The sequence below is a fragment of the Felis catus genome, chromosome C1 (assembly GCF_018350175.1).
Source record: "Felis catus isolate Fca126 chromosome C1, F.catus_Fca126_mat1.0, whole genome shotgun sequence".
Classification (NCBI taxonomy): Eukaryota; Metazoa; Chordata; class Mammalia; order Carnivora; family Felidae; genus Felis; species Felis catus.
Genome location: NC_058375.1, coordinates 67,061,172 through 67,087,166, shown reverse-complemented (window position 1 = coordinate 67,087,166; position 25,995 = coordinate 67,061,172). Strand labels below are relative to the sequence as shown.

The 25,995-nt window shown below is 34.9% G+C and overlaps 1 long non-coding RNA gene across 1 annotated transcript in view; it reads left to right on the top strand.

Annotated features, from left to right (window-relative positions):
• The window catches only part of LOC123379666, a 393,177-nt gene extending 368,567 nt beyond the window's left edge, over positions 1-24,610 (top strand). The window contains exon 4 of the long non-coding RNA XR_006584424.1: positions 19,365-24,610. This is a non-coding gene — a long non-coding RNA (uncharacterized LOC123379666). The remainder of the gene's footprint in view (positions 1-19,364) is intronic.
• Positions 24,611-25,995: the final 1,385 nt, after the last annotated feature.

Below are 25,995 nucleotides of genomic sequence, written 5' to 3'. Positions count from 1 at the left end.
CTGACCTATGCACAATAAGGACCAGCCAGAAGGGAATGCCACTCGAAGTTATGTACCCTCTCTAGGAGCAGCCTACATCCAATGATTTGTCAAGTTTGGAAACAAAGGTTCAACTTTGGTTGAAGGTTCTGCTTCTCAATTCAGGATATCCCTGGAGTGGCAACTATGGTGAATGCCTAAGTGAAAAGTAAACCCTCAGAAGATGAGAATAAAACCTAACAGAGATTCAGGGACCTCAAACAACTCTGGGCACACAGTAAAACCACTGAATTGTACACTTTGAAATGGTGTATTTGGTGGAATATGAATCATATCTCCATTTTATTTTTATTTTTTTATTTTTTATTTTATTTTTTTAATGTTTATTCATTTTTGAGACAGACGAGAGGGAGAGAGAGAGAGAGAGAGAGAGAGAGAGAGACAGAGTGTGAGCAGGGGAGGGACAGAGGGAGAAAGAGAGAGAGAGAGAGAGAGAGAGAGAGAGAGAAAGAGAGAGAGAGAATCTGAAACAGAGTCCAGGCTCTGAGCTGTTAGCACAGACCTGATGTGGGGCTCAAACTCACAAACCACTAGATCCTGAAATGAGCCAAAGTTGGACACTTAACTAACTGAAATGCCCAGGTGCCCCTCATTTCTCCATTTTAAAAACAAATATTTACCATGTCTGAAGAAACTAAGGTAACCAAAATTTGAGCTAAACAAAAGCGAGACTGGATGGGGAGAGGAGCGAATGGGAGAGACAGCTAGTTAAGGCAGCTAAAGCATCATTGAACCTAGTGAATAAGTCAAAAGAATACTTGAAATTGACATGTCAAGAAGAAAGCAAGAAAACAGTATTATTTATAGATTTAGAAGGGAGCATGAGATAAGCTAGAACCCAAATCTTTAGAACTATCAGGCTCTGAGGAATTGGCTTGGCAGAGATATTTTCTATTCATTATAAACTCATTAAAATATGTGATATCTTTAAAAGATATGCATTGTGGGGCGCCTGGGTGGCGCAGTCGGTTAAGCGTCCGACTTCAGCCAGGTCACGATCTCACAGTAGGTGAGTTCGAGCCCCACGTCAGGCTCTGGGCTGATGGCTCGGAGCCTGGAGCCTGTTTCCGATTCTGTGTCTCCCTCTCTCTCTGCCCCTCCCCCGTTCATGCTCTGTCTCTCTCTGTCCCAAAAATAAATAAAAAAACGTTGAAAAAAAAATTAAAAAAAAATAAAAGATATGCATTGTTTTATGGACTGAATTGTGCCTCCGCCAAATTCACATGTTGAAACTCTAACCCTTAATGAGACTGTATTTGGAGATGAGGATTTTAAAGAGGTAAAATTAAATGAGGTAATGAAGGTGGGGCCCTAATCCTAATAATTAATAACTAATAACTAATTATAATAACTCATGCCCTTATAAGAAGAGAGACACTAGGAATGCATGCACACAGAGGAAAGGACATGTTAAGACACAGCAAGAAGGAGAACATTTGCAAGCCCAGGAGAGAGGCCTCAGAAGAAACCTCATCTGCTAACACCTTGATCTTGGGCTTCCAGCCTCCAGAATTGTGAGGAAATACATTTCTCTTTTTTTTAATGTTTATTTATTTTGAGAGAAGGGAGAGCCCGTGCAAGTGTGCGTGGGCCCTCTCTCGAGGGGAGGGCAAAGAGAGAGGGAGAGAAAATCCCAAGCAGACTCCAGGCAGTCAGTGCAGAACTTGACACAGGGCTGGAACTCACGAACCATGTGATCATGAACTGAGCCAAAATCGAATGTCAGATGTGTAACAGACTGAGCCACCCAGGCGCCCTGAGAGAATACATTTCTGGCTTTTAAGCCGCACAGTCTATGCTTTTGTTCTGGTAGCCCTAGCATAATAATACGTGCATATTACTTGGATAAAAATAAAACAATATAAAACACACAATAAAATCAGTCATTATTTCTCTTACACAGAGACTACATGAGCCCAGAGAGCTCTACTTAATGCAAAGCGTTTCATCCTTTGTATCAGTGTGGTAATTGACAGAAGCCTTTATTAGCTTATAAAGCGAGAAAAAAAAAAGTCCATAAGGGTGTAAGATAAACAAATTCAAGACCACTTAACCATCTATACTTCCAATGATGGACAATAGCTAAAAACAAAACAAACAAACAAAAAGCCAATTCAAACTAAGAAAACAGAAACCAAATAGTTTGAATGGAAATGGCTGTATAGTGGGGGGATGGCATACTCATCTGTAGAGCCAGATTGCCTGGGATTGGATTCTAATTCTACAGCTCATTAATTGTGAGATCTTAGGCAAATTCCTAATTTATCAAAGATGCAGTTTCCCAACTCATAAAGTAGAGCTAGTATCACGTCTTCCTAACAAGGCTGTTGGGAGTATTAATTGAAACCAAATGTGTAAATTATTTTTTATGGAGAATGCCACAGAGTCAGATCTTAATAGAAATTAGCTTTAAAAAATAATAAATAAAAATAGAAACAAAAGAAATGAGCTTTGCCTCAGAATTACCTTTATGGGTTTAACAGAATATAAATTAATTTTTTATGGTATTGCGATAGCAGCTATGGCCTGAAAAGGAACACAAAGGCCTTAATTACTCCTTTTCTTAAAAAAAAATATATTTTTAGACTGATAGTATTTGGGCCTAAAACCTCCAGTCTCTGAAGTGGACTACCAATGAGCAATCAATTCCCAATTTCTATTTAAATGTTTCTACCTTGCAATGGAGAGGAATTATAATAAATCTCTTTACATGGTTTTCCATTGAAGTCTTTCTGTATCACCTCACAGGTATGTTTTGAAACTCAGAAAAGAATTTTATATAGACCCTATAGATTTTTATACAGATGCTAAAAATGGGAGCTACAGCTAGGACTTGACAGACTCAGACCAGTTAGTACAAGAATGAACAGGTGTCCAGAAGAAGTGCCCTTTGAGACTACATTGGATTAGACTGGATTCCAATAGTAGGATCTTGTTGCAGTAAACCTTCTCTTAAAAAGTTAATAAAAACCAGTCAAATACAGGGATTTATACTTTGAAGTCACTTTATTTCCTTAAATATCTAAGTCACATATGTTGTTGAAGCCAGGGATAACTTATCATGGAACTATATTAACATTTTCCATGAAGTACATAAGGCCGTAGAATGGAGAGAGAAGGTGTAACGATTCTTGTTTTGGTAGGTATTTCGGTTGATGATTTTCAGTTATCTTTCACTTAATCAAAATATTTGTTGAGCGATGACTTTGTTCCAGGAACTATAATATAAACATACCATATACCCTTTATAAAAAGAATTCATAGATTTATACGGGAGGCAGATAAACCAATAATCACAGTGCATTAATACACACTATTTTTGGAAAGCTCTTTCCTCAATTTAAATCTTAGCAGTCTACTTAGTTTTGAAGGCGATGGGGACCATTTGATGGTGTTTACAAGGGGTTATTCTAATTATGGAACATGGCCACCCAATGCCTACTAAATAAATTAAAAACTCCTTAGCACATTGTAATTGTACTTTACAATCTGTTCCCTCATCTCCCATTCACATTTCCCCAGCTGTACATTCTTTCCCAAACAGGGTATTACATGTCTTGCTTTAGTGTCTTTGTGAAAACTACCTGGTCTGCTCCACTATTCTTTCCTCTTTTGTAAGAATCAGTGAAGCCCAACGCCTAGTCATTCATCTAAACTAAACGCATGTGTCATCTCCTTAGAAAAGTCTTCCCCGGGGGCACCTGGGTGGCTCAGTAGGCTAAATGTCTGACTTCAGCTCAGGTCATGATCTCATAGTTCCTGAGTTCGAGCCCCTCATCGGGCTCTGTGCTTACGGCTCAGAGCCGGGAGCCTGCTTCAGATTCTGTGTCTCCCACTCTCTGCCCCTCCCCGCCTCGACTCTGTCTATCTCTTAAAAATAGATAAACATTAAAAAAATTAAAAAAAAATCACCAACTCCATTGTTTCTGCCTGTTCTGCCATGTTCAGTGAGTCACTTCTAAATCTGGTCCCACAAAACTTTGGGGCTATTACTATCAACACTCATCACATAACCCTGTAATCACAGAATCACGTGCCTAACTCTACAGACAATGAGGCAAAAGCTTTTGTTAGTCTTTTTGTCATAACACAATATCAAGGATGTAGGCAGTCAAAAATGTGTTTGAATATTTGTGGTTGGAACAAGGAAGAGGTGGGAAATGGTAGTGGAAGGGTACGCGCGTTTTACATCTTTGTTTACAGTATTAGATGACAGTACCATAGAATTGAGTTATTCTCCGTAAGAAACAGAGAGCCACTGGGGCTTTTAAACAGATCTGTAATATATCAGATTCATGGATTCATTGTTCTAGCAATTAGATGTGAGACTAGGCTAAGAATAACATTTGTCAGACACTGATTTGATGGAGTAGATGCTGTCAAATTGAGCTAGCTAGTAGTCGCTCCCTCATTCCCCTTGCAAACCTGCATGATCTTTCAAATAGGGTGACTTTCTGTTTAGTCACAAATGCAGCCAGTATGCACAGAAATGGCTGGTCTAGTTACTATGATGAAACATGTAAGCCCCTGTGCACCTCTCTCCACCCATAACTCTTCAGTTGTCTCATTTTCTCTCCTGGGACGTCCTTCCTGCCTGTAAGTCAGCAAGCAAAGTTACTATGCTCACCAAAGAAACTCCAGGATTCCATTTCAGAGCCCCAGGCAGCAACATTTCTGGGTAATTGACGCCCATGTCCTCCTCCATTTTAAATATTTTAATTGTCACTCCTGGTTACATAAGTAATTCTGACAAAAGTACTGGATTGGGGGTAATAGCTATAATATGCTGGGGTTGTTGGAATATCATGGGTAAGTGTTAACAACCAAATGGACATCTCCAGTGAGGTGGAGCATGTGCAGTTACAGCTGAGATTCAGTTCCAGGTGAGGGAAGAAAGTGTTAAGTTTCCCAAACTTAAGGAAAAAGCTTAGGTTCAAAATGGGGCAGAAGCTCGGTTAGTAAGAATAGGATGTATTATGTCTTCCTAGATTAGCAATTTGTTATCAGAATGTTAGAATATCAGGGCAAAGTTTCTTAAATAATTCTAAATTTAGACGTGGTCCTTGAGTATGAACGGAGTAACATTACACATAGGAGATGAAGTACCAAGCTTCTTTGGGGACAGTAAGATGAGGATATAAGTAGCCAAGCAAATTCTGAGTTCTCATGAGAAGAATTTGCCTTTTCATTAATATGCATGGTCTAATAGAATTTATGTTACTTTTCTAGTCATACTGGATACCTTCTTCTTCACCTCTTATATATCATCAGTCACCAGATCTTACAAATTTTACCTCATGTATTTTAAAAGTCTATGACCAAATGTCTTTTTCTGGATTACTGTGTGCAATGGGGGAAGGCTATTGCAAGATTGAGTAGAAGGATGATCAGATGAATCATGATGGTTCACAGACTTAAATTAGTTCATCTAAATAGCAGTGGAGCTGTTGAAAAGTAGTCAAATTCTGGGTACTTAAGGTAAAAGTGGTAGAATTGCCAAACTATTAGAAGCAGAGTCTGAGCCAACAAGAAGAGTTGAAGATGATATCAAGATCTCTAACCAGAACAATTTGAAATGCTGGAATTGCTATTATATAAGATGGGATAGACTGGAGGGAGAACGAGTTTGGGCAACGGACCAAAGCATGGATTTGTGTACATTAATGAGAAAATCATTATACAGCAAAGTGGAAAACTTGAGTTGGCCAATGGAGATTGGATTCTGGGGCTCCAGAGAAATTCCACACTACAGATAAAAGTATATTTGATAAACCAAAGCATATTGATAATATTTAAATCCATAGGTCTTGTACACTATATTGCATACTCCCATATAATTAAGATATTTGCTTTTGCATACAAGCATACTGATAGTTCATATATTATCTATCTATACAATATATATATGTTACATATTATATATCCAAATACACACACACACACACACACACACACACACACACACACACATTCAATTCCTACTTATGCATCAGTTAAAACACATATATATTTTCACAAAAAAGCACATGCAAAACTGTTTATAACAACACTGATTATAATATCCCAGACCAGAAGCTATTCATATATTCAACTTTGTTAGAAAGGGTAAACATATTCTGGTATATGTATGCAATGAAATATTATAGAGTAATGGAAATGAATGAGTTACAACCATCTATAGTAATGTAGATAAATGTCACACACATAATGTTGAGCCAAAATGGCCAGACTAAAAAAGCATATGTTACTTTTCCATTTATATAGGATAGAAAAAAGTTTGAGAAGTCAAAATAGTGGTTAACATTGGTGGGGTGTGACCTGAAGGGGATACAAGGAGAACTTCTGAGGTGTTGATTTTGGTCTTTCTCTTCAACTCAGTGCTGGTTATGTCATTTTATTCATTTGTGAAAAATCAACAGTGTGTACACTTGTGATTTGTGTACTTTTTGCTTTTATATTATATTTCAAATAAAACCTTTACTTAAACTATTTTTATTGATCCCATTTCTCCCTCCAGCTACTGATGTTGGAAAAGACACAGTAGAGAGGGAAAACCTGACCTGGTAAGTGAAAGAAAAACATGATTAGAGCCAGTTTCCTTGAATAGATGAGATGAGATGGAAAATAGTACACAAGAAGAGAATTTGGCCATTGCTAAGTTCATGGGTAGACAAACCATCCACTGTATCTGGAAAAAGCTCCAGAGCATGGACACAGATGCAGGGAGGAAAGTGGATACTTGTCATAAGAGAATTCCAATATCTGTATTGATTGCTTACATTTTCCACATGAAATCAGAATCATGATTAAATCAGATGAGAGTTAGTATGGGGAAAAGTGTTGGGAGTTAAAGATAGTGAAGGTAAAATGTAACCATTTAGGCAAGTAGAAAATTAATTTACTGGGGAAATATTAACAAGAATGTTAGGTGCATATGATTTCAGTGTTCAATAAATTGAAGTGAGCCAGACAGAGTGTGTGTGTGTGTGTGTGTGTGTGTGTGTGTGTGTGTGTGTACATGTGCATGAACATGTGTGCATTGTGTGTATATTATTTTCCAAAAATATTCAACTACACTGATATGTGGGCCAGAAAAATGGATTTAACCAGAATTATTGTTTAGCCTTGTAGATAAAACAGAGTGAGAAAAAGACAAAAGAACTGAGTATATGTATGGGTGAAAGAATTTAATGATTAAACATAGAATTTAATCTACATAAAGTTATATATGAGGACATGAACAAAGGAAATGATAGTGAAATGTTACTAAGATCATAGATTATGGATACAAATGGCATTGAACACTTAAGGCTTGGGGTACAAAAAGCAGTGAGATCAAGGATAAGAGGTGATAAGAAATTAAAATTTAAAACATAGAGTGTTGGTACTTAACATTGGAATAATAAGGTCAAGTGTAATGCCATGGGAATAAGAAAGCAATAAAGATGACATCATAGGAGTGGAGGAAGAAAAAAAGGTGGAGACCAGAATATTGGTAAAATCATCTATGTTGATTATAATTTGATAAAATTGTATGTCTATGAAATAGAAATGATCATGAGTGATGAGATAAGCAGAGTCAGAAAAATAACAATGACCACGGAGTTAAGTATTAAATGGTAAACTTTTAAAAAGATTCTAAGTGGACATATGCAATGGATCTGTGTGCTGACTTAGAATTTTGTATTTTATAGTGGTAGAGGGAGAAGCAATGATACGTATCTTAACTTACTTTTTACCTAATGTGGTCACTTGGCTTTGAAAGCTGAAATGTATTATAGTGTACTAAGGTTAAGTCCTTTTCTTTGGTTATGTTTATAATGGAAATTTCATTTCAATTGAATATGATAAGTTTATATAAATGCAGAGTCCATAGAACCAGGATTGCTTTGAAATGTATAGAATACGTTTTTAAATAAAAACAATGGTTGATATAATTGTCTCCTACAATAGGAAGAATGTCAAGATAATGAGTAAAAAAATCAGATAAATATGTAGGAATAGAGTTTGCTTCTCTGATTTGACCACAACAATGGAAAATACCTTCACAATGTCCTTAAATATTTAGATATTTTCCTCAGCATACATGTGATTTTGGAGGCTTAGTTTTATGAGTTTTTGTGAAATAATTAAATATAATTAAATAGACTTAGTTGCTTTATCTGATCATAATATCCTTGTAAATATACATGTTCAAACAGTATTCCAACATTTTTACATATTATACTGAGATGTGCAAATTTATATAAAATGTAGACTCCACCAGAGCAGTTGAAATACAGTACTTATTTATTCCCAAGGTCTTTCATAAGAAACAATGAAAGACTTCTGTGCATGTTTAATGAATTAAAAACTACTTCAACTTTTCATAAAGTTCATTGAATCTCTTTCCATTTTAGTTATTGTTATGGTACAGAAGTCATTTCAAGCTTCTCTAGCGATCTAAAGAAATGCTTCCAGAATGCCGCAGGTTGATGAATAGCAAAATTGGACAATATAATTTTTGACTTTCCTTTTAGTTTGTGCAGCCCCACTTTCATCTGTTTTATACATTGGGATTCCGCTTCAAGTTATGTTTGAAACAATAGTTTTTACTGATGAAAAGAATAATGATGACAAATACCGGCTATACAGAAATGGGCACTAGATCCAATGCTGTGTTTTATCTATATAACCATTCTACATAAAACACAAATAACTTATATTTAATAACTTATCTTTTTTGTTTCTTAACATTATGTGGCAAATGTCAAAAAACAAAGATTTTAGTTTGCTGTTACCATACTAAAGGTTACCATAGAACCCAGAACTCTTTCTGATATATATTAACTGCTCCATAAATATTTGTTAAATAAATGGATAAGGAGACAGAAGGCTATGCAATTCTTAATCTTTCAATGTTTTCTTTGCTTCCTTTAGAAAAAAAAATAGGGGAAAAACTGTGACCTCAGTTATGAGGAACAAATGAGATAATGTGTGATGAAATACTCCATAAACTGTGAGCACTCTCCCTTTTAAATAAAAATTATAAGAAATGATTATTGGATAAGATAATCTATTTTCATTAGCTCAGCATTCAAAGTCACAAAAATAATACACAAATAAGGTTTTTGGTGGTATCTTTTCCAGTAACCTCAATCATCTTGGTAATTTGAGGTGTGTGCGGGGATAATCCACAAAGAAATGAGACAAAAATCTTGCAGTAGACATTGTCAGATAAAGGTCCTATAGTTTTACAAGGGAAACGGAATGGCCCAGTATTAAGAAGACAAAAGCAAAAATGAAACCCAAGTTCTCTCTTGACCTCAACTATGATCTGGGATATATTGTTCCAACCAACTGGAGTAAATTTTAATAGCCCTAATATTACCATAGATAAAAGTGATTTTATAGAATACAATGGCACCCATAGAATGCTCTTTCTAGAGGAAAGCAGACTGTCAGACCATGATTATTTTAATAATTACATGCTCTCTATCAGAATCTGTATTAGGCATTTTATATACATTATCTGATTTAGCTGTCATAACAGCTCTAAGAGTTTCAAATTATTTTTCTCATCAAGCCGCAAAGAAATGAATGGGTTTGTGCACTGACCCAAGCAAAAAGTAGAAGATTTGAAATTTCAATTTCACTTTCTCCAGCTCTAAATGTGTGTTCATTCCATTTCAGAAAATGAAGCCATACCCCAGTAAAGAGTAGGTGGAAATAATTTGGTGGAGCAATAAAAATGAGTTTTTAAAAACTGTACTACAAATAAAGCCCCTGTTACAAGGAAGCAACATTTTAGCACACAATGAGATGCTCAGAAAACCACTAGAATTCAGATCAGTGAAAAACTAAGAAATACAGGGTCTGAACAAATAGATCATTTTATTTACAAAGTACTGAAAATGTATAACAGAATCCCAATCAATGTTTAAAATCATTGTCCATATCTGTCCAATACTCTGCTGATATTGACAGTTTACTTAAATATGTAGTTATTTTCCTATACTGTAGGTCAATCGTAATTCCTCATACTTTTATAGCCTTCATATTTGATTTAAAAAAATGTCCCGACTTGCTGGATAAATACAATAAAGCCATAGTAGATTTATCCTCTTTTTTGTGTGAGAAACCACACAAAATTAACAAGAAAATTTAAATCCTAAATCTGTTATAATAAAAACAAAGACTGAGAAAAGCTACATAATTAAAAATGCATACTTTAAAAAGATAGCCCATATGAGATAAAATTCACCCTCAAAGTAAGTGCACAATTTCATGAAGCACCAGTAAAAATATTGACTTAGACTGCAGGGATAGTGTCCTTATCCATATAAGTTAACTGTTGAGAAACCTGTGGAGACAGAATTAATTATAAGAAAAACTTTTCTGGGCCTGATTTAGTTCAGAGACAGACACAAAGAAATACAGAGTGCCATATGTGAAGGAAGCAGTCTGTCTCTGTGGACTCGATGAATTTTAAAGTCTAAGAAGCTACCACTTCCTCATCTATTATTGGAAAATATTGCAAATGACTAGTTTAGAAATCAGTAATTCATTCAATTATGAATAATTTAAAGAAGATGGCACAACATGCAAAGATCAAAATAATCACGTAAGTTAGAAGCAATGCTTCTCAATAGATAAAAATCATTCAATGGGAATGTGTTGCCACACGCCAGATAAAAACTGTAAATAAACATTTCACTATTAATTCTGTATAATATGTCCAATCAACCAGACCATTGACGGTACTGTGTCAATAATGATGATTGATCTCACTGTTCATGAACCGTCACAGGGTGGTATTTTTCTCTAGAGTGTTTCATCTGAACATCTGATGCTTTCTTCTTGTATTAGCACCGAGAAGTATACGCACTGGGATTTTTGGACAGAACTTGAATGTATATACCAGTTCATGTCTTAGAAGCAAAGTACCTAACTCTGAACTTCCCCCTCATTTTAAAGCTAGGAGAAAACCAGCTGTTTCACTTAGATGGCAATCATTTACATGATTATTGGGTGTTCTCTAGCAAATTTTTCACAGTGGGAGACTTTTTACAGATCAGAAATTCATCAGTGATAGAGGAAAAGATTGCAAAACAGTCTAGTTAAATGTTATTATGGGGAAATTGCACATTTTGTCTATTTAAACATTATTGCTTTGTTTTGGAGTGTAGGCTCAAATAAGCTTTAGAATATAAAATTTTCGAGAAGTCATTTTCTTTAAGAAACTAGCTAGGTTAAAAATAAACTTTTGTCAGCAGAAAAACTGTTTAGCTAACTGTTTGTAATCCTTAGCTGGAGAAGAGCAGAGGGAATCAAACTCCATCAATTGTGTGATAAATAGCCTGGGCTGTAGAACTTTCAAGCAGAGGGTAGTCATGTGAGAGAAGCATGCTCGCTAGACAGTATTTTTATCCTTTAAATTAAAGTCATGGGATTGCGGGGTAGAGAGGTTGAGGGAGAGGGCACAGTCATTCGATTTGAATTTTTGTTTTTGTTTTTGTTTGTGTTTGTGTTTCATTTTGATTCAGGCAGTGAATAAATTCAAAATATCTTCTCTTACCCAATCTGTATGGGTGTAAATACCTGAATTCTATAGAGATAAGTTCAGTTCAGCAGCTTAGCTAATTGAAAAACATTGACACCCAAATTGACCTGCTCATTCCGTACCTCTGAGGCCACAAGCCTCCTATCGGCAGGAGCAGCTGGGGCAGCTTATAGAACACATCAAGATGTGTCTCAGCATAAGTAGCTTTTGGAAAAATGGAAGGGTTTTAACCACGGATAGATAAATAGCAAATGGTAGCATATAAGAATGGTCCATGGTACTTCAAAGTACTCATGGTATTGTTTTTCTTTAGTACTTGTATTAAAATAGCATCTGATTTTAAATATTTTTAAAGGAATAACGTGCATATATGTATATACATGTATATGTATATTTAGTCTGTAATTTTGAGTTTTTGATATATTTAGTTACTTGGAACTTACATTTTGACATGTTTTCTAGATTTTAAGTCCTGTCTACTGAACATTTTGGTCATAGACATTGTCATTATTATTCGTTGACTAAAATTTCTTTAAGGGCTTCCATTGAAGTCAGTTTAGAATTCTGGAAAAAAAATATACAGTAAAAGTTTGTATTCTAGATGAAACAGTAGTGATGATTGTCTTTTTAAATAGAAAAAAAGGATAGTGCAAGATGTAAGAAAAAAGAGAAGAGAGAAAATAAATGCAGCAGGGAGATATAGAAAGACATCAAGATATAAAGAGGCAGAGAGGTTTCATTCTTTTTTTTTTAATTTTTTTTAACATTTATTTATTTTTGAGACAGAGAGAGACAGAGCATAAACGGGGGAGGGTCAGAGAGAGGGAGACACAGAATCGGAAACAGGCTCCAGGCTCTGAGCTGTCAGCACAGAGCCCGATGCGGGGCTCGAACTCACGGACCGCGAGATCATGACCTGAGCCGAAGTCGGCCGCTTAACCGACTGAGCCACCCAGGCGCCCCGAGAGGTTTCATTCTTAACACAGATACTGGGAATTTTATTCTCAGTATATTCTCCACCCAGCGCAATACACTTTAATATTACATGTGTACTTATATATGTACATATGCAATATATACTGTGATTTATAATTCTAAACTTATCCTGTTCTACTTGTACTTAATATTAAACCACCTCATAAAATCTGAGCAGTTAACAACAGTACAGCCCCATTAAGTCTCTCATTCTTTTTTTGTTACGTATATGTATATTCTACATATATTCCTTCAAATATTCTGTCTGGCATCATATTCCTTCAATCTGAAGAATTTCCTATGGCATTACCTTATATCATTACTTTTAGTACATTTTTTCTGTCAATGAATGGTGTCATTTGTTTTTCTTATCTGAAAATACCTTTTTTCAAATAAGTGCTGTTTTGGTTGGATGTAAAATTCTGGAGAAGGATATATATTTTAATTTTAATATATATTTTTAGCACTTTAAAGATGTCTTTTTGCCTACATTTCTCTATGCTCAGAATATAATTATATTTTAACACTTTTAAGATGTCTTTTTGCCTACATTTCTGTATGATCAGAAGTCAGCCATTAGTTTTATTCTTACTTTTGTTTCCCTACATATAAGGTGTTCTTTTCTGTGGTGCCTTTAAGATATACTTTGGCCTTGCAAAATTAGATTCTCATATGCTTATGTATGACTTTATTTTATTCAACTTGAGGTATATTAAACCTCTAGAGTATCCATTAATATATGTTAATACTGTTTATAAATTTCATGGTACTTATTTGGAATGTTTTTCTGTTCTATTCTCTATGTTTTTTCAATATTAAACTTGATTGCATCTGTGTTTGAACACTTCTCATTGCCCACAAATCACTGATGCTTTTTTCAATGTTTACAATATTTTCCATTCTTTTCATTCAATTAATTATTATTTTATTGATCTACAAGTTCACTGACCCTTTATCTGTTTCCATTAATTCGTTCTAGTTATATCATTCATATATGTATATATGTATATATGTAGTTTTAGAATTTGTTTAATAGTTTCCATTCCACCCTAAAGATCTCTATGTACTCATTATTTCTATGTTTTCCTTTAAATCATTAAGCATAATTATAATGGTGGTCAAAAAATTCTTATTTGTCAATGTTAACCCCTACAGTCATCTCGAATTTTATTTTTACTGACTTTTTATTAACTTATAATGGGTCATATTTTCCTGCTTCTTTATATGTCAAGTATTTTGTGCTTGACATGATGGATTATACTTTGTAGGATATCTGGATTATGTTTACCTCCTCAAAGATTACCGATTTTTGTTTTGTCAAGAATCTTTAATAAGATTTGATTTTATACTTTGCTGTGGCCTATTTCTTTTCTTTTCCTTTTTTCCTTTTCTTTTTTCCATTTCTTTCTTTCTTTCTTTCTTTCTTTCTTTCTTTCTTTCTTTCTTTCTTTCTTTCTTTCTTTCTTTCTTTCTTTCTTTCTTTCTCTGTCTGTCTCTCTCTCTCTCTCTCTCTCTCTCCTTTGTCTTCAATTAAGAACATTGTACTAACTTTGATAACATGGCCTTTTGAAACCTCAAGTGAGTGATCAGCTGCCTACCTAGATCTAATGCTCATTGTCAAGGCAAAATTTCCATCATTTTTCAATATGTCATGACCTCTAAAATCTCTGTTCTGATCTCAGGCCCCTAGCAGCTGCTCTTTATTAGACCTTATTGGAGTCTTACCCTATACATGTGCCGCCTCACCCTCAGACAAATAGCCCCAGGGAACCCCTCTGCATATTTCTGTGTCTACCTTCTGTGTACCTCCCTACTCTCCAGTAACCCACTCCACAAATTTTAGCAACCTCAGCAAACTTTGATTTTACCTTTTTAGTTCAGCAAGACTGTTATCTCATTAGGCTGTAATTCAGAACATACCCTCAAGCAGAAAGTTTGGGTGAACATAAGGTTCATAATATTTATTCTTTTCTCATGGATCACAGCTCTGTGATGCCTACTGCTCAATGCTTGAAAACAGATCCACATGTCTTGCCCATTTTCATATAGTTTATGTGATGAGGACAAATCTGATACCAATTATTCCACCATGGCTGGAAACCAAAGTCTACACTTCTCACATAGCTTGACTTGCAATTGTCTCCCCAGTTAATTTGAATTACTGATCACCACTTACAAATGTAGGCATTTTCTTCACAGTTAAAAGCAATACTTCCGGTTGCTCAGATGAAATCTTGGAGTAATTCTTGATTCTTCTCTTTTATTCTTTTCATCTAACCCACTAGCAAATTCTAGTTTTATCTTCAAAATATATTCATAATATTTAACCATGTTATGGATTAACAACCACCCAATATTTCCACAGTATCCCAGCCTCTTTTCTGTCCAGAATTACTACAATAGCTGTAAAGCTGGGTCCTTCCTTCTATCTTTGACCCTCTCAAGGTTGTCAATTTTCTTATACAGCATTTTTCTGCTTATTAGGAAAAGATGTCACCTATGATCAAAAACTTTCAATAGTTTTTCGTGTCTTACTTGCAGACAGTTCACAGGTTCTTGCAGCAGCCTGAGAAGATACAGAATTCCACTCCTTATTATCTTCATTTTCTATCATCCTTCCCTTTTTTTATTCTTCTTCTGTAATGCTGGCCTCTTTATCATACCCACAATGGGTGAAATTTATTCCTACCTCAGAGCTTCTGCACAGGGTGTTCCCTCTGACGAGGACAGTTTTCTGCAAACATGTACATTGGCCTCTGACTAAATATCACTTTTTCAATGAGTGTATCTCTGACCTCTTAATTTAAAACAGTTTTTTTCTCCTCTTATCCCTAACCATAACCACACTTGGGGAATCACTATCCCTCTCTCACAATCTATTAAATCAAGGGAACAAAATGATTTATACAGATGAACAAATAAATAACATTTACAGTAGATTTTTGTCACTCTTACCATATATATATGTATATACATACATATATATGTATATACATACATATATATATACATATATATATACATACATATATATATATATATATATACACATTTATTTATTTATTTATTTATTTATTTATTTATTTATTTTGGTACAGGAAAAGCACTTTTGCTTTTGGGGAATGACCTTTCCCACATTAGACATTGTCAGTTCTGGGGCCATATCCTGTGTGATAGACTATTTAATAGTGTCTTTGAGTTAGTATACCATTAGAGCTACTTTAAAGCCCTCATTTTCTTATTTCCCTTGATTATGAAGTTATAGAATTAATTGTAATAACAAAAAACTCTGTAATCTTAAATTCTATTTTTATAGAAATACTTATTGCCTTTCCATTATGAAAGGACTCCTGTCTGTCCCATGTATAGGCTAAAGTAGGCTCCCTCTTAACATCTTGTTTGATAAGGAGAGCCAAGTATCTAAAATATGTATCAATATTAATAATATGTAGACATGCAGAAGCATTAAATTAAGAATTTATTGAGTTCAAATATGAACTATGATTAAACATTGTGGACATTATAAATCTTAATGTAATTTATCTTCTACATTTCTGGTTCATATACTGTAATTCCTCAAGGGCACATCTAATTCTAATCACAGTATCTGGCACATAGTGTGTTTAGCCTGCTAAAAATATATTGAGATACCCACAGGAAGATTGCAAGGTCTGGGTTTGATTCTTAGGAGAAGGGATGATGATAGATTGAGGAAGTTAAGGGTATATTTGCCTATGGCATGGCTTAGATAAAAATGGTTCTAGAAGAATAGATTGCTGTTTGTTGAGAAATAAAATAAAACAAAAAGTGAATATTGTTTAATAGTGTTTTAATAATCAATAGGTATAAAACGTACAACACTATATAAGGACATTGAAAAATAGATTAACTTAACAACAACAGTTGTCAGCAATATATGATAGAAATGATACATCTAGTCATTTTATATTTTAGAGATATGATAATGGCCAGCTATTGCCATAGACTTCCCTCAGTTCTTTAGGATGTGGTCCTGTCCAACTTGGCTTCTTGCTTTATCAGGTCATGCACTCTGAGAAGGCATAGAGCTGGTCTCTAACAAGAAGGAAGTTATAATTTTAGTACTCTAATCATTGTAGTGACATCCCATTTTCTCTGCCATGGCCACAGGCCTCCCTCACACTGAAGAGCAAGGGCAAACACAAGAAATTGAAACCAAGGACATACGGATCATTGGGGGGGCCACCCTAAAGCTGCCTGCCACAATTACTAACAGGGTTTTGTTGGTTTCTGGAATTATTTTTGTATTCCTTTTTGGTTATTCTCAATTATCTGAATTTTCTTAATATTTCTTAAGTTAACTTGCATAGCCTTCATATTAAAATAGCATACTTAGCCTTTGTTAGATGTGAATATTTGGAAGGATCCTTCTATCAAAATTTGCTAAATCTCTAAGATATACCACATTTGCACTTTTTCTAAGATGCCGAGTCAAATGTGAAGTTTAATTATGGTATCTTTGTTCATCCTAATAGCCTATTTTATTTTTACCCTTTTTCCAAGTCTCTGTATACTTAATTATATTTTAATAGTAATATATGAAGGTCATAATTATCTTAATATATAAAACTTATTTTGCTATCTAATAATTCTGAATTGAGGACATAACTATATCTTCAAGTGTGTATGTGGTGTGTACATATACACATAGATAATTAGATAGATTATGATAGAATGATCGATCTGTGTTAGTCTAGGTATTAAAACATAATGAAATTACTATGTTCGGAGTGCCTGGGTGGTTCAGTCGGTTAAGCGTCTGACTTTGGCTCAGGTCATGATATCACAGCTCATGAGTTCAAGCCCCATACCCCACTCTGTGCTGACAGTTCAGAGCCTGGAGCCTGCTTCGGATTCTGTCTCTTCGCCCTCTGCCCCTCCCCCGCTCTCTCTCTCTCGAACGTAAATAAACATTAAAAAAGGTACTATGTTCAATAGTTATGTTTTCTTTAAAATTCCAAGTCATTTATAAGTGCCATTTTCTCTTATAGATTCTTAGGACACAGCTGCTGTATAATATTTTATTCTTTACAAACAGTAGTAATTTGCCTGGTTCTATAGCTTTCAGTTATAGAAACATCTGTCATATTTCTAAAAGGTTGCTGTGAAAGCTATATGAGGTATCTAAACAAAATTCTGTATGCTTAGGTCTTAGAACTGGAGATACAGTTTCATATCCCAGAACATTCTCTTTGATTTTAATTTGCATATGAGTTCCAAAGGGCTTTTTTTTTACTCTTTTCACTATAACTGGGTTTATAAATTTTGAGGGCAAGTGCTGTCATATCCCTAGGTTTCTGACTAATTTGTTGATAACTCCTTATGGTAACAGCAGAAAGACTAGGACCTCCCTCTTGAATCTCTATCATGAATTATTCAAGAACTATAAGGAGGTGTACTCAATCTGACAGGGGTCATCAGTCCTACTCTGAGAACTAGGAAGAGACACAACAGGAAATCAGATTGGTTTCACTGATTTATCAGTCAGGATCCTCCTGAGAGTTGGCTCATACAGTTTTACAGGCCGGAAAATCTGAAATTGGTAGGGTGGGCTACCAGGCTAGAAATTCAGGCAAGAGTTTACAGTATAGTTTTGAGGCAGAATTCCTTCTTTTCCAGGAAACCTGTTTTTTGTCTCAAACCCTTTAGTTGATCGAATGAGACCGATCCCAATTATTAAGTCTGATCTTTACTTAAAGTCAACTGTTTGCAAATGTTTATCTTGTTGATACAACACCTTCACAGCGCCATTTAGACTGGAATTTCACCGAACAACTGGGCACCATAGCCTTACCAAATAGACATATAACATTTAACCATCACACTTCTGATATACAGTTTTGAAATTGGTTCTGTACATTGTGACAGACCCTGAGTGTTTTAGCGATGATATATCTAGTTTTAGTTCTCTGCCAGGTCTTATACTAGAGCTCCAACATTGCAATACAATTCACAACAATTCTTTCCTTAAAATATAACCAGAGCGTTAGGATGGTGGGATTCATTTGCATTTCTAGTCACATGAATTGCCACAACCAGCCTTCTCACATGGCACTCATTCTATGTGAATTATCACCTTCTGTCTATATATATATATATATATATATATATATATATATATATATAATGGTATTTTATTTCAAGAATCACTTTGTTCTTTGATCTCACTCATCTTTGATCAGGAAAACCCTTTATATATCATGACAAGTTTGCTAAACTTCAAATTAATTCCTTCAAAGAGGCAAGATAATTTCATCTCCTCTCCTTTCCATAGGTTGTTTTTGTTTGTATGTATGTTTGTTTGTTTTTTCCCTTCACTACCTGGATCAATTCCCCTTTCTGTTATGCCACATCCTTTATTTATTTAACTCCTCATATGTCTCTCAACTGTTAGTTTGCTATGGAAGCTTTCCTGACCACCCAGATTAAAGTAAATTCCACTCTATATGCCCATCATTTTATATTATGTAATTCTTCTTTTTTTCTTTTCTTGAGAGACACAGAGAAACAGAGCACAAGCGGGGGAGGGGCAGACAGAGAGGGAGACAGAATCAGGCTCCAGGCTCTGAGCTGTCAGAACAGAGCTCTATGTGGGGCTCAAACCCATGAACAGTGAGATCATGACCTGAGCTGAAGTCATATGTTTAACCAACTGAACTACCCAGGCACCCCTATATTATGTAATTCTTACCTAATCACACTAAGGAGTTTTTGTTTTGTTTTGTACTGTTTTATGGATGTTTTGTTTGTTTGTTTTTTTTTCTTTTAGGTAAAGATTTATTTGACCTGTCTTCCACGCCCAATACTATCCTTTGATTCAGGTAAGAGAGTTCTCTACAGTTGACCTAAGCTTTAGAGGGCTCCACTCTGGTCTTCCCATGTATGCCCTTTTTCCCATCAGTTGAAGACTCTGTGGGATCAAGGAGATTTGCTTCCAGTTTGCCATTTTCTTGTCCTCTGACCATACTCTAGGTACCTTGCGCTATAGAATATTCTGCTCAAATGGTCATAAGTTCTCTTCTCCTGAAGTTGAACCTCTAAATTCAGTGGCCAGAGGAAAGTGTGGGTGTGGGTAAAGCTTGAAAATGTGGTCTGGAACATCCACATATGCGTAGCAAAGAAACATTATGGTGTGGTAGAGAGGGAAGTTATGGAGAAGAAGTGGGTATGGGAACTTGTGTGGGGGAAGGTTGAGAGCTGGAGACTAAAGCCAGGGTCTGACTCAGCAGACAACTGCTATATTCTCAGCAGGAACTCAGAGATCCAACAATTCTAAATTCAGACCTGGCCTACCTCTTGTTATGAAGATGTACTTGGCAAAGTAAAAGGACAGAGCGTATTTTACTTAACACTGATTTTTAATTTTTAAATATTTTGACATATAGTGCTTGCTTTGTCTGTTGTGGATTGTGTACTTACAGAGAGAAAAGAACCTCGTTACCCTGTTTGCTGCTTTTCCTAGGTTATGGTCCATGCCGTATAGTGAAGATTTGCCTTAAAAAAATTTAAACAAGTAAAACGTTCTGGATTGGAAGTTAGAAAGACCAAGTTTCTGTTGTTAGTCGCTTCTAAATTGCTATTGGCCTTTATACAAATTATTTGGTCTCTTGGCCAGTTGTAATATGTGAGAGTTTGAATTTGATTATTGCTGAGGTATATTCCAGATGTAAAGCTCATTTACAAAGTTTTCATTAACATAAACTGATGTGTATTTAAAAATAACAATGAGAAATAAAAGGTAGAGCAGAAATACATAATTATTGTAGCTAAGAGCAAAAGCAATCAAATTTAACACGCCAATCCTTGCAGTACTCTGTACATCTCCGCTACACCACTTAGCTTCTAATTATTTCTCTGAAGAATCCCAGGAAGGATGGTGCACCATGCTTAGTAGTCTCATTTTATAGACGAAGATGATGAGCAAGAGAAGATTGGCTGTTAGCACCTTACCAGAAGAACAAAGGCTGGGTTTTCTGTAAAAACTTGGCTCTCCTAGGGACCCATTGCAGACTGTGAACTGAATTACTCCTCATAGCTGGGACACGAGAGCTTGCAAGGGTGGGCTCTCCATGATGCTTTCTTTGCTTGTCCTTGCATGAGTCACTTTGGAAGACTGTTTGCCCAAAAGCCAAAGAAATATAAATGGCATCATCATCTTAAAAAAGACATGCTCAATACTTTTTCTCTGTTCTACTCAGCTACATGTTAACATCTCCATTTGTCTTTTACTTGCTTGTTCCAAGAGATACACACCTTTAATATGTTAGGTGTCTACAATCAGCAGCTTATATATTTCTTGGTGCAGTCAATTTCCCTTTTAGTTAAGTTGATTTCTCCATTAACTGTTCCAGACCAGAAATAAATAATAATTTATTTTATAGAAACACAAAGTTTTCTACTTTCAGCAAGGTGTCCAGGATTAATTTCCTTAGACCTAAACTACTCTTCATCCTATTTATAGTCTTTTTTTTTCTTTTTTTGTGTGTTAAAATTGTCAAAACACAAAATGCCAGAATATTACTGAGTTCTGACAATGACTGGTGTTACATATTTAATGTGTTGAAATTCATAAGAAATATTTATGAATATTTCTGAATTGTCAATTCATTTTAATTTCTCATAAATCTATGTATAGTCATCTTAAACTATTGCTATCTTGATAAATTTGTAATGCTGAGAAAGGAGGGTTTTTTTTTTATTTTTTTAAGTTTATTTTGAGAGAGAGAAGGAGAGAGAGTGTGAGCAGGGAGGAGGCAGAGCAGACGGGGCGGGAGAGAGAGAATCCCAAGCAGGCTTCATACTGTCGGTGCAGACCCTGACACAAGGCTCTATCCCACAAACTGTGAGATCATGACCTAGGCTGAAATCAAGAGTCAGATACTTAACCAACTGAGCCACCCAGGTGCCCCTTAAGAGTTTTCAATCCAGATTTACACTTGATTCTTAGCTGAGTGAAAGAATGTTGCATAAAGATACATTTGAAATCTTCAAGTATGTTCAAGTAAATAAATATTTCAATCAAATAATAGATACTGAATTTTTACTATATAAAATGTTAGCTAAACTGCAAATATGCACAAGCCATAGCCTTAAATTTATGGAACTCCAATAGAAAGTGCCTGACAGCCATATGAATTATCATTTTTTTCCAAAGTTTAGATACTGATTAACATGATTTTCTAAACTAATAACTGAATACCCTTTAATATTTATATCTATAAGATTTCTCATTTAAATACAGTTACAAATCATTTATACAAGAGAGCCAGAGAGGTAGAACAGAGAAATATTTATTTATAGGAAAATAAAAATTTAGAATTCGAAGAGAGGAATACTTAACAGTGAACAGAAGTGGCTATAAAGGTTTTTTAAATTTTTTTTGTTTTTTACTTTTTGCCTTGAACTATCAGTGTCTATATTCATCGGCTTATTTTCAATTAGTTAATTGCATGATTACATTATCCAAATGAGCCATTTTTACTTTTTTTTTTCTTTTTAATTGACGCTTAAAGGCTTTTTATCATTCCCTCTTTGAATTCTCCTCAAATGTTAAAAGCAAACTTGTGGGACCAAAGTACTGTGTAAGTTTTTGTACTTTATGTAATTCTGAGATATTCTGGTGGCAGTGAAGGGAAATTTGAAACACTCTTCTTCTCCTTCCAATTTTATCTCTTATTCAGCATATCAGCTTCTCAAGACATTACTTTTTTGCATCATTTGCTTTTAAATGAAATAGATGTGATAGTGATTAAGGTTGGGGGTTGAAGTGGAAAGTAGAAGTTTATGATAATCCCTTCTGCTGGGACTCTATACTTATAAATAAGCTAACAAATTGACTTCTTTGCCTAATTAAATTTTAAAAATGATAAACAAGCAGAAATCTTACTGTAGCCATATACATTGAAATGTTACTTTTTTATCTTTTGGATGATTTGGATTTTTTGGTGAAAGGAATTTCAGATGAGTGAGAAAGGGTCACTCAATACTAATGCTATGCTAAATACTAATTTAGTTACCAACACATAGTTTTACTTATGTTAAGTAACCCTTATAAAAATTAACTAATTAAATCAAGGTTACATTATTAGATTTTTTATTTGCTATTATGAAAATATTATAAGATCCTAAGGCAGCATTTCTTCTCATTTACAGCTTTTATTCTTGGTCCAGAGAAAACTATCCCTTTCTTGAGACCTTCACATCTTCTCACCAAACCTACTACCCTTTGCATTCTTCATACTTATAAAACTTTTCACTGTATGCTAATAATTTAAGGCTGACTGAATGATTGATTAGATAGTACATTAGGGGTTATTTCCATTAAAGATTAAGCATTAGTTGGTTGATCAAAAATGGAACTACCACTTTGGAGATTACTGAAATCTTTAAGACCAAATGCAAAAACAACAACAGAAAACTATACATATAAACTGTATTCTAGTTGATAAAGTTATCTTACGACTATTTTAATAACTTGAAAATGAAATACACAGATATATGTGGTATTAAGCAAATGAGTAAGTGGATGGTGGTGATGAGAACCATATTTATCACTGTTAGAGTAGGATTTTACAGATAAGGAGAGAAGATGAGTTCCATGAGTTAATGGATTTAGATTTGGAGAAATTGGTATGAACTCATGAATAGTTCAATATAGATACAAATGGGAATATATTAAAATATTTATAGATGGGCATATATGCATAAGTTTGTATACTCACATATATTTCCTTGCTGTTCCAGCTTACAGTCCCTAGAAGTACAGATGCTCCATTACCAATGGGCACACCTAGTGCTCAGATCTTGGTTTCTAATACCATTCTTTATACAAGGAACCAGGAATTCTTGGAAAAATAGCTGATTTTAGGACTGGGGCAGGAAATACATAAGATGTGACTGGAAGATCTTCTAGTGCTAAACGATGTAAGAAAGGAAGCACTCAACAAAAACATAATGGTGTTAGACACAAATGCCAACTAGAATAACTTCCAAAGGATAACAAAATAAAGAATACTGGATTATAACCCAAAGTATAAAATAGGTAACTATGATGCCATAACTAATATAAATAAATGGTTGAATTTAAAAAGGGAGAATAGGCAGATGTATTCCAAATGTATATGTAGATACTCTGTGCTCAAGGAGATAGAGGATGGCTCCCTACTCCCTAAGTGTACACTTCACATATTGATTTCTTTCCAAAAAGTGCTGACTGAGAGAGGGAAGAAACAGAACTTAGTAGTGGTGAAAACTGACTTTCATGACCTCAACTAGATGATCCGGGTTGACATCAATAGAGATAAATTATGTTGATAATATACACCCTTCATATGAACTGAAAAGAATGGCTCTTTATTTCAATTGTCTTCTTCCAAAGAAAAAAAAAAGCATAAGCCCTGTCTAATCATAAGAAAAATATCAGAGAAATCCCAATAGAGTGCCATCCTACAAAATACTTAACGAGTACTCATAAAACTATCAAGGTCATTGAAAACCAGAAAGGTCTGAGAAACTATTACAGCTCAGGGGACCCTAGGGGGGGCATGATAACTAAATGTAATAGGGTATCACATAACAGGAAAAAAGACTTTAGGTAAAAACTACAGAAATCTGAAAGAGTATGTACTTTAACTTATAATAATGTAGCAATGTTGATTCATTAATTATGACAAACGTACCACACTAAAGTAAGATGTTAGTAACAGGATAAATTCTGGGTGAATATATGGGCATTCTCTGTGCTATCTTTACAAATTATCTGTAAGCATGATATTATTCTGAGATTAAAAGTTTATTTTGACAACATCTACCTTAAAATAAAAATTTAAAAAATTAACTTCCTTTTATAAAACTATTTCTAGAGACAAATAAGTTTTGATTTACAAAACTCCTATTTACAGCCACTTTCCAAACAGGCATTTGTATGACATTCAGAATGGTTTATTCCATAACTTCTAATAAACTATAAACTCTTAAAAAAAAAAAGCTTACAATCACCTTCACAGGGAGGAAAAACGTGAGAGAAAAATTTGTTATTATCTTTTTATTATAAAATTCAGATCCCAGTGTTAGCAATTTAATGTTTCATTAGTGTTTTAATCTTTTATGAAAACATAATCTAGCTTATTAATAATATAATGTGTAGACATAATGTTCAAGAAATATGCACTTTTGATTCATGAGAAATGGGAACTATGCTTTTATTTCAAAATATATCATACAGAAGAGTATATACCACTTATATATAGTTTAAATAATAATAATAATAATAATAATAATAAATATGCTTGCATACTCACAATTGAGATATTAAAAAGTAGATAACTGTTAGCTTCTTAGCATTCCTCTACTCTCTTGATTACATTTCTACTTTTTATGTTAATCATTCTCCTTGACTTTCTTTTAATCTGTAACTCTCCTGCAAATATCCACCCAACCACATATTGTTTAGTTTTGTCAAATGAAGTACGGAGCGTGTGCCTCCCTATTCAAGGAAAGTTTAATATTGTTAATATTGATTGGAGGCTCCCAGCAAACATGAGTTTAATGAAGTCTCCGGCATACATTCCAGGTTTTCTGAAAACTTATAGGGGTCCTTTCTGCATACTTCAGTGGGAAAATCATGAGTTATTGAGAGATAGGGCTCATCACATTTGGGGCATATGGCAGGGCTGCAGTGTGGGCCATGGACTAGATGTCCAGTAACACAGTGGGAGTCAGCTAACTTCTATTTTCCATCTCCAACCTCCCCATGAGCCACATCTAGCTCTCAGGAGAATCCAAAACAAATGTTTCTCTGGGGCCCTCTTTAGGTTACCCAACACAAAGGATCATGGAAAAGAGAACAGAAGTTTAATAAACCCATGGTAAAGAAAAGAAATCACAGGAAATAATCTGTGTTCAATGTTTCCAAGAAGAGATGCTGTGGGATAAATGTCCACACTAGGAGTGTGGGAGAGGAGGGGGTGGAGAAGTGTCTCAAAGCCATGATGGTGGAAAAGGCATATGGAAACCTAAATATTTTCCAAGCAGTACTCAGTCAGTCATTTTTATTTTTTATTTTTATTTGTTTTAAGGTTTATTTTTGAGAGAGAGAGAAAGAGAGAGAGAGAGAGAGAGACTGTGAGCTTGGGAGGGGCAGAGAGAGAGGGAGACACAGAATCTGAAACAGGCTCCAGACTCTGAGCTGTCAGTACAGACCTGACATGGGGCTAGAACCCACAAACCATGAGATCATGACCTGAGATGAAGTCTGATGCTTAACTGACTGAGCCACCCAGGTGCCGCAGTACTCAGCCAGTCTTTCTTTTAATACCTTCCACTCCACTCTTATTTCCATGGGTGTGTGATATGTGGGTTCCTAGGCATTTTGAGGATTTTTATCTGTCGTTTTAGCTACT